Source organism: Cervus canadensis, chromosome 5 (genome assembly GCF_019320065.1).
Source record: "Cervus canadensis isolate Bull #8, Minnesota chromosome 5, ASM1932006v1, whole genome shotgun sequence".
In the NCBI taxonomy this organism is placed as follows: Eukaryota; Metazoa; Chordata; class Mammalia; order Artiodactyla; family Cervidae; genus Cervus; species Cervus canadensis.
The window spans coordinates 65,294,100-65,311,347 of record NC_057390.1 but is presented as its reverse complement, the minus strand read 5'-3'; the positions used below and the strand labels follow the sequence as shown (position 1 = coordinate 65,311,347).

Sequence of the window (17,248 nt, the reverse complement as noted above, 5' to 3'; positions counted from 1 at the left end):
TCTTTAACTCACAACTCATGAAAATACAACAAATTCATCCAGATTTTAATGTAAAAATAAAAATCCCAAAAAGATAAAATTAAAAGTATTAAGAGAGAATTTATCTCAATCTGTAATTCTGTAGCAGAGAACGCCTCTCTGTGCTTGACACAAAGACAGAAACCAGGCCAGGCCTAGAGATCCAGAGACTCCATCAACAGTCGCTCCCCCTCACCCCCAGCCCCTCCTCTTCCTGTATTCCCCATTCTGGCTCATCCTCTACCTGCTCCCTCTGCCCTCCATTAGCACCCTATGTGCTGCCCCAGATTCCTCTCCCTCCCTCTTCACTGCCTCACCAAGATCACCATTATCGTGGCCACCTCTACTCTGTCTGTAACTGCACAACTCAATTCTCTCCAAGGGGCCTCACTATGGGCCTTGTTTTGCCACCTTGGTACCAGTGCAAGGGCCACCAATGGGCTTCCCTGCTCCCAGCCACAGCCACCTCCACCTAGTGGCTTGGAAAGCCTATACAGGCTACCTTGACTGCATGGACATTTTAGTTTTACAAATGCTTAGTGAACAAAACTAAATGGCAAATGACAATCTAGGATAAAATATTTGTAATATAAAATAGACAAAGAGTTAACAGTCTGAATATACATTGAGTACTCTTTTCAATCAATAAGACAAAAAGAATAAACCACATTAAATTTTTTTTTAAATGCGACCCCATGGACTGTAGCCCACCAGGCTCCCCTGTCCATGGAATTCTCCAGGCAAGAATACTAGAGTGGGTCGCCATTCCCTTCTCCAGGGGATCTTCTTGACCCAAGGATCGAACCTGGGTCTCTGGCATTGCAGGCAGATTCTTTACCATTTGAGCCACCAGGGAAGACCCTAGTAACACTAAATAATAATCAAATACAAATGAAATTTTAAAAAAGAATATACCAATAGAAAACTAGATTGAGTATACAATCAAACAATTTGTCAAGAGAATCACCAATGACTAACTGGCCTGTAAAAAAAGTCCAAAACAAAGTCCAAGTAATAAAATAATAAGTAAAAATAAAGCAGTAACAACGAAACACTATTTTGCTTATCAAATTTGCAATTAAAAATAATAATATCTAATGTTGGGAAAGATGTAGTGAAAGAGATAGTCTCACAGGACTACAGAGCCTAAACTGATATAAACTTTCTGAAAGGCAACTGGGCAATGTATCAAAATCACTGAAAGTGTGCATATCCTTTGATCTAACAATTCTACTTAAAGACTAAAACCTAAGGATTAAAAATAAGGACATGCACAGAGTCAGTATTATATATAGGCCACCACTGTTGGTAACCTAAAGGGACAATAATAAGGAATTGGTTAAATTGTGGTAGGTATATAGTGAAATACCAGAGAGTCATTAATTTATTGACAAGGAAAACAGTCAACAACTTATTGCTAAGTATAAAAAGTCAGTCACAGAACAGTATGTAACGTATATGAACCCATTTGTGTAATGGAATGTGTATGTATATTTATATCCATGTGTGTGCACAGAAAAAAGATCTTAAAGGATATAACCAAAATAGTTTATAATATATATCTCTGACAAGCATTAATTAGTATGATTTATTTTCTTGTGTTTCCTACTTCTTTTACAAGAAACACACCAGTGAGATACAGACCTCTCCCGTCACCTGGTCTAGAATTCCCATTTGGCTCTGAGGGTCCTTATATGTAATATACGGCCCTCATCTGCAAATCCAAAAAGCGAAGGATTGAAAATACTCAAGTGGGAAAAAAATCCATAAAGTTCCAAAAAGCAAAACTTGAAATTGTCCCCTCACTGGCAATCATTTGCACAGCACTTACACTGTATTTACAACTATTTACATAGCATTTCCATTGTATTAGTTATTGCAAGTACTCTAGAGATGATTTAAAGTATACTGGAATTCCTGGAGGTCCAGTGGTTAGGACTCCATATTTTCACTGTCAAGGCCTGGGTTCAATCCCTACTTGGGGAACTAAGATTTTACAAGCCAGGCCAAAAAAAAAAAAAAAAAGTATGTGGGAAGATGTGCATAGGTTATACACAAATACTACACCTTTTTATACAGGCGACTTGAGCATCCATGAATCTTGGTAACTCCAGGGATGAGGAGAGAGCTCCCGGAACCAATGCCTGGACATGGAGGGACAATTCTGTATATTTCTGTGCTATTACAACTTTTCAAACTTAATGTTGTCTACTCAATTCTCTTGACTGTGGGTATAGTCTGTGTCTTACATTTCTTTTGTGTTCCTGTCAGAGCCTGAAAGAAAAAGTGTGAAACTGTTAGTCGCTCATTCATGTCAGACTCTTTGAGACCCCACAGACTGTAGTCCACCAGGCTCCTTTCTGTCCATGGAATTCTCCAGCAAAAATACTGGAATGGGTAGCTGTTCCTTTCTCCAGGGGGTCTTCTTGGCCCAGGGATCAAACCTGGGTCTTCCACAATGCAGGCACATTCTTTACCATCCAAGCCACAAGGGAAACCCCTTCTCAGTACCTAGTACATAGCAAGTTTCCAGCAAACAGCCCAAGGATGAGTATGTCATTTTTGTATCAGTACTTCTTGGGCTGCCCAAGCACGGGCTGATTGGCTCCACAGGTGTAGCATCCAAGCTGGGTTCCCAGCCAGGCTTGAGGCTGTGTGTTGTGGGCCACCTGTCAATCTGGTCTTGTGAAGATGCCTATTGTTGCTGCTAATTACTGTTGAGTGACGGGGCTGTTTGTTTAAAGCAAAGGTTACTGCTCCCACACTCAGAGGCATAGCCAATCCTGTGGCATCCTATAATTAATAAGTATTCCTTATGGTGAAAAGTTGGCTTTGATCCAACAGATCCCTTCCCACTCCTTCCGCCATCCTCATCCTATTTACAACTTCCCATCTTGGCCGTTGGAGGCCTCATCTGGAGAAGCACCCCCTTTATCCAAACTATGGGCCTTGTCAGAACAGCCTGGCATCCCTGGTGTCCCTAACCTGACTCACCAGCTCCTCCTTGTCCTCCTAAAGGATAACGTTTGCTCTCGTGTTTAAGCAAATCTACTTCCCAAGCAGCCCAGCCTGTAAGCCCAGAGGCTGAAAGAGTTCTAAGAGACCACTGTAGGAGTGACATGAGGAATTTTTTTCGTGTAAACTCAACAAGTAAATTTTCATGGTTGTCCATAATTTTTGCCCTCAGTACTCATTTCAGTTAAACTCTCTGGAGAAAAGAAAATACAAATGCCACTGGAAACAGAGGTGTCAAAGAGAGGACCAGTTGACTGCTTTTCTTCTCTTTGTACAGATATAAACAATCCAAGGTTCTGGAAGAAGCGGAGAGAGAAGGAAAGTCCTGGAGCACTTGCAATGAGCACTTGAGAGAGGCCAAGCTTAGATGCCACCATGGGAACCTTGAGCTAGTAGTTTACAGCCCCATGCCTCAGTTCCTCATCTGTAAATGGGACGATAATAGTGGAACTTGTTTCATAGACTTGTTGTGGGGATTAAATGAGTTCATGTGTATAAACTACTTTAAAACAGTGGCAAGCTAGAGGTAAACAAGATGTTAAGTGTTTGCCACTGATAATGTCACGGTGACAGCCATGTGCTGAGCACTGTCTGCCCTTCTGTAGCCCAGGATTTCTCAACACTGCTGACATTTTGGGCTGGATAACTCTTGTCGTGAACAGCTGTCCTGTGCCTTCATTGAGAGGATGTTTAGCAGCATCCGTGTCCTCCCTCTATCCACTGGATGCCAGCAGCACACCCCACCCCAGCCCCTAAGTTGTGACAATGAAAAACATCCCCAAACATTGGTAAATACCCCCTGCTGGTGCCAGTGAGGGCAAAATGGCCCCCATTTGAGAACCACTGACATAGTCCTAGGGCTTCCCTGGTGGCTCAGCGGTAAAGAATCCACCTGGATTCTGGAGACTCAGGTTCAATCCCTGGGTCAGGAAGATCACCTGGAGTAGGAAATGGCAATCCACTCCAGTATTCTTGCCTGGGAAATCCCATGGACAGAGAAGGCTGGTGGGCTACAGTCCATGGTGCTGTGGAGTCAGACATGACCGAGTGACTAAACACTCATGACACAGTCCTATAAAAACCACTGCCAAGGAGAAGCTGTACCACATACTCTGACCTCACACCTCTGTGCAGGTTCCAGTGTGGGTCTAGACCTGGAAGCCCCTCATTGACGCCCCTTGCAGTCAGATGTAGGAGCTTCGGGTGGGGAAGTAAACAGTGGCCAACTTGTTTCTCTAGATGGCTACCCGCTTCTCTTCTTTCAGATAAACAGGAAACTGGAGTCTGGGCCATCTCCTAGCTGGGAGGTACCCTCGCCCTTGAGAGACAAGAGGGCGCAGGGAGGACAGGAGTCCAGGGGCTGACTTCGCTGGCAGCCTGTGGCTGTGGCCTTAGTGAAAGGGCATAGGCATGGCTACTGAGGCTCCTGGGAACACAGTCTAGCCCAGAGAGGCGGCCAGATAGGAAGCAGAACTGAAGCCCTCACCATGGCAGAGAAAACAGCCTTACCTAGTGAGGTCTCTGGGCACAAGAGGTGTAGCCCCACCTCTTCTCAGGAAACAAGTGGCCTCTGTACTTGATTCTGAAAAGAAGAACATAGCTCTCTTCATAAAATAGGCTTCTAACCGCTTAGCACTGTTAAAGTTTATCGTGCATTTATTTTGACCCAACATTTGCAACTGCTACAAACCCATCTATGGAGATATTAGCCCAGGTGTACAGCATTCACACGGGGCTGTGGTGTACTCAAGTTTAGGCTTGGGACCTGATGCCTGGTTCAAATTCCAGACGCAGCACCACCAGATATGTGACCAAGGGAAAGTTACTGACCTCTTCTGTGGCTTAGTCCTTTTATTTGTGAAGCAGGGGCAATAACAAGGGCCTATACCTCAATCGGCTGATATAAGGGTTATGACTTTCCATATGCTAAGAACAATATCTGTGATCAATAAATGCTAGCTAAAAAAATAAATAAATAAATGCTAGCTATTGTGATATTCATTGTGCCCTTGATCAGTAACAGCTAAAAATCTGGAAATTTAAAACCATGTGGCACATCCATTCTATGGAATACTGGGCATCACTGAAAGAAAGTTGAACTGTATCTATTTAAATAATAGAACTTATTTAACAATAAAGGTCAAATTGTTAAATAATCAAAAGAGTTGCAGATAAGTACCTGTAGCTTGAGATTATTTATATATAAAAAGAGCTATATAGAAACGGACACGTCTTTATCTTCGTGGGAAATTTCTAGAACATTCAAGAAGCTGTTAGCAATAGTTGTCTAGGGAGTGGGAATAGATGACTAGAGAATTTTTGCTTTCTCCTGCAGTATTGTTAGAATTTCCTACTATGAGCCTGTATTTAAAAAAAATAATAGTTTTTTATTTTAAAAAAAAGATAAATATATATCCACTTCTGTGGAAACATTTTCAAGATATATTATGAAATCATTTTCACAAGTGGCAAAATATGAATGGTACAAGCCACAGGAACAAATCTCAGTTCACAAATTCAGATGTGCAAGAAATCAAACTTTAGTTTCTATAACTCAACACAGTGTTTATGGTGCGTTTCCATCCTGCCAACAGGAAGCTTAATGCTAGGTATGTCTGCACACTGAGAAGTGCCAGACATGGGACACTGGAGGCAGTTGTGAAGTGGGCTGAGGTCAGATCTAGTAACCTCTGCTGCTCTTGGTCGCTGTGGGCAGCCAGGGATCCTGGACCAGGCTGCCTGGGTCCCCCCAGCTTGGCCCCACCATGTGGCCATCACTCTCTGGGACCTCACTCCTGCCTGCCCAGGTGAACTGCTAGAAGGCCGGGCAGGGCTCCAGACACCTCAGATCTTTCTCCCCTCTGTCTTCTGCCCCCATCCGGTCTGCAGAGGGTAAGGCTGCAAAGAGTTGGGGTCTTGCCACCTAGGTGAAATCATTCTTCTATCTTGTTTCCAGTCAAAGCATTCATCCTGAGGAAGAGAATCCTTTTTCTTCCATGAGCTAGTCTACACATCCTAAAGTTTCCCTAAGTGTGCAAGCTTTTGACACACAAAAGCCAGAGACATCCGAAGGATGATTCCTTTTTCTAATCTGAAGAGCTGACTCAAGAGAGAATCAGCTCCATGAATATGAGAGTAGAAAGGGGGAAAATTCAGGGAAGAAAAAAAGAGATTCCTTTCTTAAGTTTCATGCAAGCCACACATATGTGTAAATGCAAAATAGAAAGTCTGAACATTTCCAGCAATTAATTAGCCCATCAATACCTACCAGGAATGTAAACTTTTAAGACACGGGTAGGGATGGAAGAGGAGCTTTATCAGTATTAGTCTATGAATCTCTAACCTGCTTGGATTTCTAATGATTAAGCTATATTCAGTATTGCTTATATAATCCATTATTTTAAATAAATAATATCCATACATTTTTTACCTTCAGCCTGGGGATAGAAGGTGATGAAGGTGACACCTGTCTGGCACACTGGTGCCTTGGGAAGCTAAATTTGCATGATGGGTTGAGGTGCCTGAACTCTTTCTAAAGGGAGGAGGAGATAGGTACAATGAGCTGACCCAGAGACAAAAGCTTTGCTCTGTGGAATGGAGGAGGTAATTCTAAGCTAGGATGGTAGTTGTGATTTATAGATGTACCTGTGGAGTTGAAACTGATGGCTCTGTAAGGCAATAGGGGTACCAGAAGCCCCATGGCCCTGCTCTGATACTAGAGAGCTGGCTGACTTCATGCCAACAGGACTGTCAGTGGCTCCTAGCAGGTGCAGTGTGCCTGATGGGTGTGTTAATGTCCAGCAGATCTGATAGCTCCATGGGGTGTGGCAGGGGCAAAGGGAGGTTGCAGAGCTGGAAAAAGGGAAAAGATAGTGGGAGTGGGGGTAGGGGGTTAAACTAACCTTATCCATCAGCACATGGGAAACACACACCCTGAGGATCCCCAAAATGATCATGGGGTGAGCAAGTGGGAACCAGGCAGGACCTAGGATCTCGCACTGGCAAGTAGGAGCAAGAGTCAGAGACATTCGGCTGGGCTCTAATGACGTGACAGATAAAGTCCAGGTGTGTGCACAGGTGGGGAGCACAGGCGATGGAGCCACAGTGTCTATACGGGAGAGGTCAGGGAAGGTCTCCTGAGTCAGCTGACACAGGTAACTCAGAGTGGGTGGGAAGGGTGGAGGATGTGAGGAACCCTGTATGCAAAGGCCAGAACTGTGAGGGAGTGAGCCGGGGTTTAGGGGAACTGAAAGTAGCTCAGGGCGAATACAGGGTAATGGTTAAGAGGCCACAAAGTTTGTGTTCCATGGTAAGGAATTTGAACTTTATCCTACAGGCAGTGGTGACACTCAGAAGGGCACTTTAAGCAGGGAAATTGGGATGATCAAATCACTAGGAAAGCTTTTTCACTGCCACACTCCCACCACTCCTAGCTAATTCCCACCCAGTTGTGCAGTCTGAGTGTTGCTTCCTCCAGGAAGTTGTTCTTTGGCCAGCCCTTGAACTTAGCTAACCCTCAATTAAAGCTTCTAGGGGTTCCCAAGCACCCCCCAATCTCTAACACTGTGTCATGCTCTCCTGTGTCCTCTATATTTTCTCTCCCCTCATATACTGGGAGTGCTGAAGGCAAGGGACTGTGCCTTCTGGGTGTCTTTTCTATGTTGTATCCCCAGGATCCGGCACAATGCCTGACACGTAAGTACACAATATGAATTTAATGGGAAAACAAAAACTGTTATGGTTTCCAGCCTAAGCTGGAGTATAGGTTTGAAAGGGAGGAGAGGGGACCAGAGAGAGGGTTCTTGCAACAGTTTAAGAAATGATGAGGGCCTGTCCAAGGCAGTAGTGGAAGAACTGGAGAGCAGCGAGTGACTGGGGAAATACTTAGGGAGCAGAACCGACAGGCCTGGGTGATTAGACGATGGAAGTAAGGGAACTGGATAAGCGGGAGAAGAGCTCCTGGGCTTCTGGTTTAAGTGGTTAGGTGGATGAAGGATTAACCAAGACTGGCTATTCTGGAAGAGAAGGCAATGTGTGGAGGAAAATGATGAGATCTGCCAGTGACATGCCTATAAGCATACTGGTGAAGAGGTACAAAGGGAAGCTAGACTCATAGAACTGGAGCCCAGGACGGATAGCTGGACTAGACAGAGACTTGGAAGCTGTTAGCCTGCAGGTGATGGCTAAAGACCAGGGAAGGGATAAGATCACCCAGAGAGTGAAGGAGCACATGAAACAAGGACACCCAACTATAAGAGGTGGGCTGAGGGGGAACTATGGAGAGAAAATCAGACATGAGAGAGGGAGAGATAACAGAGTTGTAGCACAGCTATTGGGGGAGAAGTGTCTCCAAGGACTAGCAAATAGGGTCCAACAGTATGGAGAAACTAACAACCCAACCAGGCCCCTCATGCAGTTGAAGAAACTGAGACCCAGGAAGGCTGACTGAGGTGTTGGAGCCCGCAAGCCATCACTGCCCATGATCACACAGATCAGTGGCTATTGTATTATGATCTCTGGACTCCTGTGGGCAGCGGGGTGGCGGCGGAGGTGGGGGCGGGGGGAGTCCATAATAATACCAAGACTTTTTTGTAGTGTTCACTTTGTTGACATTTGTACTAACACTAAAGCAACAAGAGATGAAACTGCTGGGGCCTTAACACAAATCAACAAAGTCATATTCTTCATTCCCAAGCACTTATGTTTTAATAAAAAGGTCAATTTCACCTAAGAATGTCTATAATGGAGCAATAATTATTAATCTTATTAAAACATGACCCTTGAGTACACATCTTGTTATGAGCCTGTGCACAAATCACTTGGGCTGAAGTACTGGACGCATTTATGTTATTGTTTGCATAGCTAGCTAAACTACCTGCTTCTGGGGGGGAACATCATTTTTATTAGAAAGAACAATTGACAAACTTTGATAATTCAGACTTGGGTATTGGAAGACGGGTTCTCAAAAATGAAGTGAACTTGTCAAATCAAGAAACCGCTAGTATTTTTTTCCGATAGAATTTGAGCTGTCAAGTGAAAACTGTTGAAAGAATGAGCTTGACAGCTTCCCAATATCTACACTTGGTGATGAAATTAGTGGTAATAATAACAAATGTGGTATTTTGAACTGAAATGTGTCTACATTCAGAAGATTTGCCTAAATCACTGAGCCATTATTTTCCAATGACCAATGCATGATGTTAGAAAATCAGGCATGAATAAAAGACCCATTCAACACACAAGACAGACCAACAGACTTTACTATAGCTGCTGTTTAGTCACCAAGAAGTGTTTGACTCTTTGTGATCCTATGAACTGTAGCCTGCCAGGCTCCTCTGTCCATGGGATTTTCCAGGCAAAACAGTGGAATGGACTGTCATTTCCTTCTCCAGGGCATCCTCCTGACCCAGGGATCGAACTCATGTCTCCTGCACTGCAGGAGCCACATTACTTTACCTTTAGCTCATTACTTTACCACATTAGCTCACTTTACCGCTGAGCCACAAGGAAGCCCTAATATAACTGAGTATGAGAAATTCACTGATATGGTTTCAGATCTCACACTGCAACTAACCTTTCAGAAAATGCCATCTGTCCAATTCTGATGACATATCAAAAAACATATCCACGGAGTAGGAAATGGCAACCCACTTCAGTATTCTTACCTGGAAAATTACATGGGCGGAGGAACCTGGCAGACTATAGTCCAGGGGGTCACAAAAGAGTCGGACATGAGTCAGTGACTGAGCCCACACACACACAATGTATAATATATAATTTTTACTGCTGTGTAAAGCAAATAAAGGTCTTTATCAAAATATTATGACTTCAAATTAAAAGATATCCACAATTATCTGAAAAGACTCTTAAAATACTCTTACTTTTTCCAAATACGAATCTACATGAAGCTGAATTTCATTCATCTACTCCAAGGAAAGCAATATATTATTGAATACAAAAGCAGGCATGAGAATCCGGCTGTCTTCTATTAAGCTATTCATTAAAGAGATTTGCTGGGACTTCCTTGGTGGTCCAGTGATGCTTCCAACGAAGGGGGCGTGGGTTCAATCCCTGGTCTAGAAACTAAGATCCCACATGCTACACGGAGCAGCCTGGAGAGAAAAAAAAAAAGAGAGAGATTTGCAAAACTATAAACAATACAACTGTTCTTTTTTCTTTTAGAAAATATATTTTTATAAGAAGTATGCTAACATGTAAAAAATTTGTTACTGTTATTTTAAAATAATAAACAACTAATTTTAAAGCCTAAGTTTTTAAGTTTTTTTCATATTTGTACTATGGTAAATATCTATAGCTACAATCCACATAAATAAAAGTATTTAAAGTCCTCAGTAATTTTTATGAGCATAATAAGGGTCCCAAGACCGAAACATTTGAGAACTGTAGATACAGAACACCTGGTTCCTGACTCCCAGTTCTTTGGGCTTGTTTCCAGCACACCTATCCCTCCCACTCACTTCTCCACAGAAAAAGAATTATAAAACACCTAAAAATAAAATCAAAAACAACACCTAGCTGAAGAAGAGATAAGGGAGCAAGCACAATGAGCTAAAGAGAGAATAAGATACTTTCCTTCCCTTCAATATAATGTTCCTTTAAGGTTACACACCAGAGCCTGGTAAGGCAGTTCTCCCAGGCGAGGCTGGGTTCACCCACAACCCCTCCCTGCCACCTGCGGTAGCAGACAGACTAGGGGCAGAGGGAAGAGAGCAAGTTCAGGTGTTTTATCTCCCTCACACTCAGTACCTGAATTGATACAGCGAATGATTAAGACAGGTGGGGCCGTTTTTTATTAGTCACGATTTACAGGGGAGGAAGCAGAGGTCTATACCTTGACTAATACCAGTAACTAAATCACAGATGGGAGCAGCAGCCTCCAGATTGCAATCCAGGTTTCCCTCCAGGCGGCACTCACTTTAAGATGTCTCCCATCCCCACTCAAGGCCAGAGGTCCGTCACTAAAATGCATTATTTTACCTGTTAAATAAGGTCTTATAAGTCACATAAAATTCTTTTTTAATCTTTTGTCCATTCTTTTGGGTAACTGGCCTTCTTAATAAGATGAAAATGATCCTTTATTTTTCAACTACAAAACTAGTTTAAAACTGATTAAAAAGTAAAACAATGAAATAGAAGACAAAAAAAATAGAGATAACACAAAAGCTGGTTATTAGAAAATGGACCTCTAACAAAACTAATCATAAACAAAAGGCATGAGGGACTTCCCTGGCAGTCCAGTGGTTAAGTTTCACGCTTCCACTGCAGGGGGTGTTAAGTTCCATCTCTGGTTGAGAAACTAAGATCCCATACAGGGCACATCGTGGCCAAAAAAAAAAAAAAATTCTGGGAATGAAGAAAAGAAGATTAAATACAGTATATATGGAAAAAAGACTGAAAATTTTATGCTAGTAATTTTAAGGTTTTTACTTTTTATAAAAAATTTTAAATGACCAAAACTGACTAGAGGAGAAGTTAACATTTTTAGTGATACTAATAATACTCTGAAAGTATCCTTTTAAAATGCAAACCCCTGGGACTTCCCTGGTGGTCCAGTGGCTAAGATGCCATGCTCCCAATGCAGGGGCCCTGGGTTTGATCCCTGGTCAGGGAACTTTATCCCACCTGCCACAACTACGACCCAGTGCAGCCAGATAATTAAACAAAAACTTAAAAAAAAAAAAAATTAAAATGCAAACCCCTCAGGGCAGGAAGTGCTAGTGAGTTGTTCCTCACCTTTCTTTTTGTGACAAAACAAGAGTTTCTGGAGCCCAGGCCTGTCTGTCTGGTTGGAAGGAAAGAGGGTACAGAGGAAGGGCTGGCACGGCTCTGTGTTTAGCGACCCTGGTCAGCCTGGACTCAGATTATCCCAAGGCCAAAGCTGGCTGCTAGCACATCCCCTGCTGATTTTCCCAAGACTAGAACCTTAAACACTTGAATCTCAGTCCCAGAAGGAAACAGAGACATCCCTGTCAATCTGGCTCTGCCCAGCTCCAAGGCCCTGGCTACAAGCCCCTCATCCTTTTCCCCTTCCCTCCCCTCCTCACTTCTCCCTCTCTCCTTTCTCCTCCTCTCCCTCCCTCTCTCCTCTCCCTCCCCCCACCCCCATATTCTGCTGGATGACAGAGTAGCTCAAGGTATGGCTGCAGGCATATCAGGTGCTACACCAGCTCTCCTCACTCCCACCTCCTGGTACTTCCAGCCAGAGGAGTTGTGACAAATAGGTGGAGTCCTGAGGCCCAACCCTCAGCCTGTCTTGGCTCATGTCCCAAACTTATTTCTGAATCTGACGTCAGAATCAGACCAAGAAGAGGTCTGAGGGGTGTGGTACTATGTGCGGTAAAGGGAGATAGTTGTCGAGCTCTGACCCCGGTCATGGAGTTACTGCAAGAGATCCACCATTTATACCTTGCTCTGTGGCCCATATGAGTGTCCCATATTACAGAAGCACTACTGTGTCTCAAATTTGTCAATGCAGCCAGATAAATAAAAATTAAATCTATTTAAACGCTCCCCCTGGCTTGTGACTGCAGCCATGAAATTAAAAGACACTTGCTCCTTGGAAGAAAAGCTATGACAAACCTAGGCAGTGTATTAAAAAGCAGAGACATTACTTTGCCAACAAAGGTCCATATAATCAAAAGCTATGGGTGTGAGAGTTGAACCATAAAGAAAGCTGAGCACTGAAGAATTGATACTTCTGAACTGTGGTGTTGGAGAAGACTCTTGAGAGCCCCTTGGACGGCAAGGAGATCAAACCAGTCAATCCTAAAGGGAATCAGTCCTGAATATTTATTGGAAGGACTGATGCTGAAGCTGAAGCTCCAATACTTTGACCACCTGATGCAAAGAACTGACTCACTGGAATAGACCCTGATGCTGGGAAAGACTGAAGGCAGGAGAAGGGGACAACAGAGGATGAGATGGTTGGATGGCATCACCAACTCAATGGATATGAGTTTGAGCAAGCTCCGGGAGTTGATGATGGACAGGGAAGCCTGGCATGCTGCAGTCCATGGGGTCACAAAAAGTCGGATATGACTGAGCGACTAAATTGTACTGAAGTGTTACCCAGTCCATACCAGCTTGTGAACTAGCACTATCTTAAGCAACAGACACTAGAAGCACCACCTCTATGTGTGCACACGTGTCTGTGTGTGTTTGTGTGTGGAGGGGTGAAAATACCTTGGGTATTTTAATGAGAGAAAAGGTGACCCCTTTCAGAAAAAGGATAGGGATGACCAGTGTACCCAATTAGCTGGGACTAGTGTTATTCTGAGTTGCTGACACTCTCTTCCACCCCCAGTGCAGATGAAGTCTCTAAGAATGAAGTGTGATGGGGCAGGTGCTGTGGCCAAGTTACGATGTCTCCTTATGGTCTTATCCATGGGGGTGGGAATGGGAAAAAGGCCACAGCACAGAGTTGAGTTTAGGCAGAAAGGGCTCCTTTGTGAACCTGCTAATGAGTTAGTCCTTGACTGACTCAAGCACCTGGCAGCCCCTAAGGCAGGCTCTTCAGTGGACTCCTTACCTTGCTAAAATCTCAGGAGTGGGATGGGTTGTGGAAGGCAGATACTCACTGTAACCTCCAACTTCTGCTGACTGCCTGGTCAGGAGTGACCAGCCTGTCCAGATAACAGATGACTGATGCAGCACTGACCCTAACCACACCCAAGGCCAGGAACTTGATCAGGCATGTTCAAGTGCATTAATGGACACAGTGGGTTGCAAAATTAAAATCTGGACCATATCAGATGTTTGGCAGTCCTTACCAAAGTCAGCCTCTAGTGAGAATGTGAACAGGAATCCAGAATCAAAGACCTAAAAACCAACAAAAGACATGCCACCCCATGGACATTTCCCAGTCCAGGTTGGTATTATGATTTGAAAGGCCCTAAGGAAGGTCCCCAGGTTCCCCTTCCTATCTAATGAAATAATGCCTAAAATTTACAAATTAGACCCCTCTTCCTTTCACTGCACTCCCTCTACTTTGGGCAGGGCTGGGTGGAGTTGGAAGGAGCTGGGACCAGTGTTATTCTGAGTTGCTGACACTCTCTTCCACCCCCAGTGCAGATGAAGGCTCTGAGAATGAAGTGTGATGGGGCAGGTGCAAGAGTAGACAGAAGTAATGATGAGGAAGTAACTTTCTAATAATGCCTACAACTGACTCTATTGACAATCTAGACTTTTAGGTCTCTCTCCCTAACCCCACCAAACACATCTGGGTTCCCTCTTTGGAAACAGTGAGCTGCTTCTTCAAAGTACCCATCACTCCCTGCCACCCAAGACCTACGAGGTAGGATACTTTCAGGATAGGCTCTATGTAGGCTCAAAGACCATGTAGTAGTGATTAACTCAAAACCTCCCTCTGTGGGTTCCTCTGTATAAATGGTGACATAGTAGAAAGCCTGGTGTATTTTGACGTGATCTGTCAGACTCTTAGAAGTCCTCCTTCCAAAAATATCCTCCTTGCTCCAGACCTACCTGGCACCGAAAATTTCACCATTAGAGGTACTTAAAAGTAATTCAGTAGGTCTCTTGGAAAACAAAAAGATTTCCTGATTCAGGGTAGGGGTGGGGGATTAGCAAGGAGAAGTCACATAAGAACAAATCAGTGGTAGCCTCTGAATTACTATGCACCACCTGAAGGGTTTAGAGGTAGCAATCCAGTGTGGGAAGAGGAGTTGGGGTGGGGAAGCAGGAGGGCTGGAGGGTCTGAAGTCATTTTTCATAGTGAATATAGGGGTTTTGATTACATTATATATTTATATATAAATATATATATTTATATATATATGGGTGGGTGGCTTTGGCGAGTGGGACTGATAGAGACCTGGGATGCTCAAGACTCCTCCATAAACCATACCATGATGCTAACACTGCAACAAGAGAAACAAGCAGAGCTCTAAGACCAAGGAAATCAAGACACAGGAGTCCTGGACTTGGGGGCAGGGGTGCGGTTGGAAGAGAACACCAAATTCAATCCCTCCCCCTCTTGGTCACTTTGCTTGTCAGAGGCAGGCAAACACCCCAAGGCTCAGCTGAGAAATACCCAAGAGGGTCCTGAGTCCTCAGAATTCTCTGCAGGGTCCCCTCCCTGGAGGAGGCCTTGAACAGGAGTGCGGACCCAGGCCAAGAAAAGGCAGAAGGGCAGAGTAAACTGTGGACTGTCTGGTCACGTGATGAGCTCTCATTGCTTCCTGTCGTGTAATTTCTGTCCCCCTCCTCCTCTGATCTCTCCCCCTCCTCCTTTCCCCTCCCTCTGCTCTGTTTTCACTTGGTTAAAATAGATGCAAACTCTGGTCTTTTCTATTTTTAATACCTAGCCATTACATAATCCACACTGTAATTGCTGACTTGAAAAAGTACTGGCAACAGTAGAAAATCCCCCGAGTTTTAAACAGGAAAAGGATTATTACAGCACAAAAGGCAGTTTTACTGACTGGTAAACCGTCTGTAGTCGTCACTTGCCAGTAGAAGTCACATGGGCCTTGGGAAACACTCTCCTCATCTCAGGGAAAGCAGGCTGGGGGAAGGGAAGAAACGCAGCCTCGGCTGGGAGGGGGAGGCTTTGTGTGGCGAGGCAGGGGGTGGGACCGTGCCCTGGAGCTCCTGCTGGGCCCGGTCCAGAGGGGAGGGAGGAAGGAGTGAGCTTCAGGATACCCGTCCCCTCCTCCCAGGGCCACCTTTTACTGCATTTGTTTCTGGTTAAGACAGTCAAGTCTCCAACATCCCCAACTTCCTCATTGACTGCCTGGGCCTTCCTACAGTCTCCAACACATTTCTGGGCAAACCTGAGTGAGGGTGGACTATCCCAGTTAAATAGATGATTTCATAAAGACAAAGGAGCAAGCAAGACTGCTTGTTAATCACACAGATCTGACCCACTCCTCTGCAAGGCTTTCCACTGATTAAGTCAACCACCACACTATTTAATTCCTCAGTAAAATGCTCTAATAACAACATAAGCACTAAAGGTTTGATAAAGGCTTTCCCAACCAAATTGAAATTAACTATCTCATTTAAGACAAAAATCCGGGACTTCCCTGGTGGTCTAGAGGCTAAGACTCTGTGCTCCCAATGCAGGGGGCCAGGGTTCAATCCCTGGTCAGGGAACTTGATCCCACATGCTGCAGCTAAGGCTGGGAACAGCCAAATAAATAAATAAAATAAATAAATATTAAAAAAAAAAAAAAAAAGACAAAAATCCTCTGTGTGTTGGGGGTGTGGGTAGTGTAGGAAATACAAAGGGGATAGGGACAGCTTTCCCTGCTTTTGCCAATTCTGCCACAATCCTAACCCCAATAATCAAGGAGGATCAGTCCAATCCGTATAACTATTCATGGCAATTCATTCCATAAACATTTGCTGAATGCCATATGCTGGACTAGTTGTTTGGGGATAAAACCTTTAGTAAAATCGTTGCCTTCATGGAACTACCAGGTCAATGAGGGAGACAGAGACATTAATCAAACTATTACATGATTAATCAAAATATTACACATCATTACTAACTATGATGATGTATTATAAGGGAAAAGCATAGAACACTAGGGTCACTTAGAACAGAAGGACCAGATAGGGCCTGAGGGTTCCTAGGTACCTAGGGACTTCACGGAGAAGGCACTGGCACCCTACTCCAGTACTCTTGCCTGGAAAATCCCAAGGATGGAGGAGCCTGGTAGGCTGCTGTCCATGGGGTCGCTATGAGTCGGACACAACTGAGTGATTTCACTTTCACTTTTCACTTTCATGCATTGGAGAAGGAAATGGCAACCCACTCCAGTGTTCTTGCCTGGAAGGCTTCTGTCTATGCGGCTGCACAGAGTCGGACACGACTGAAGCAACTTAGCAGCAGGGACTTCAGGGTTCTTTAAATTCAGCATCCCATCTTCCCATTTCCTCCCTCCTTCCTGTTTTTTCCATATAGAGAAGATAATGCTAGGTTCCTTATGGTCTCACTTGATTCACATAGCAAACTAAAAATTTAGCACTGTAAGACAAAAGGTCATGTTAAGAAAAACCAAACCACACTTTACAATGAGAACTATACATAATTCATAACACAAATTAAGACTCAACTGGCTACAGGTGTCAAAAATCAAAATCAAACTTTCAAAATGAAAAAAAAAGGGGGTAGGGGGAAGTCTAGACCCATGTAAATGAGACATCCAGACTTAGACTAGCTTCAGGCATG

General features: G+C 44.0%; 1 long non-coding RNA gene across 18 annotated transcripts in view; it reads right to left on the bottom strand.

The window, feature by feature from the left end:
- Window positions 1–17,248, bottom strand: part of LOC122441882 — a 96,603-nt gene that overhangs the window by 29,234 nt on the left and 50,121 nt on the right. For 11 of the 18 annotated variants that reach the window (XR_006269485.1, XR_006269475.1, XR_006269478.1 and 8 more), the window contains 3 exons: window positions 9,915–10,145; window positions 4,543–4,615; window positions 780–2,292 (listed from right to left, as the gene is read on the bottom strand). This is a non-coding gene — a long non-coding RNA (uncharacterized LOC122441882). Of the gene's footprint in view, window positions 1–779; window positions 2,293–4,542; window positions 4,616–9,914; window positions 10,146–17,248 lie in introns of those variants that run through there. The other 7 variants (XR_006269474.1, XR_006269476.1, XR_006269481.1 and 4 more) reach the window with 6 other exon arrangements.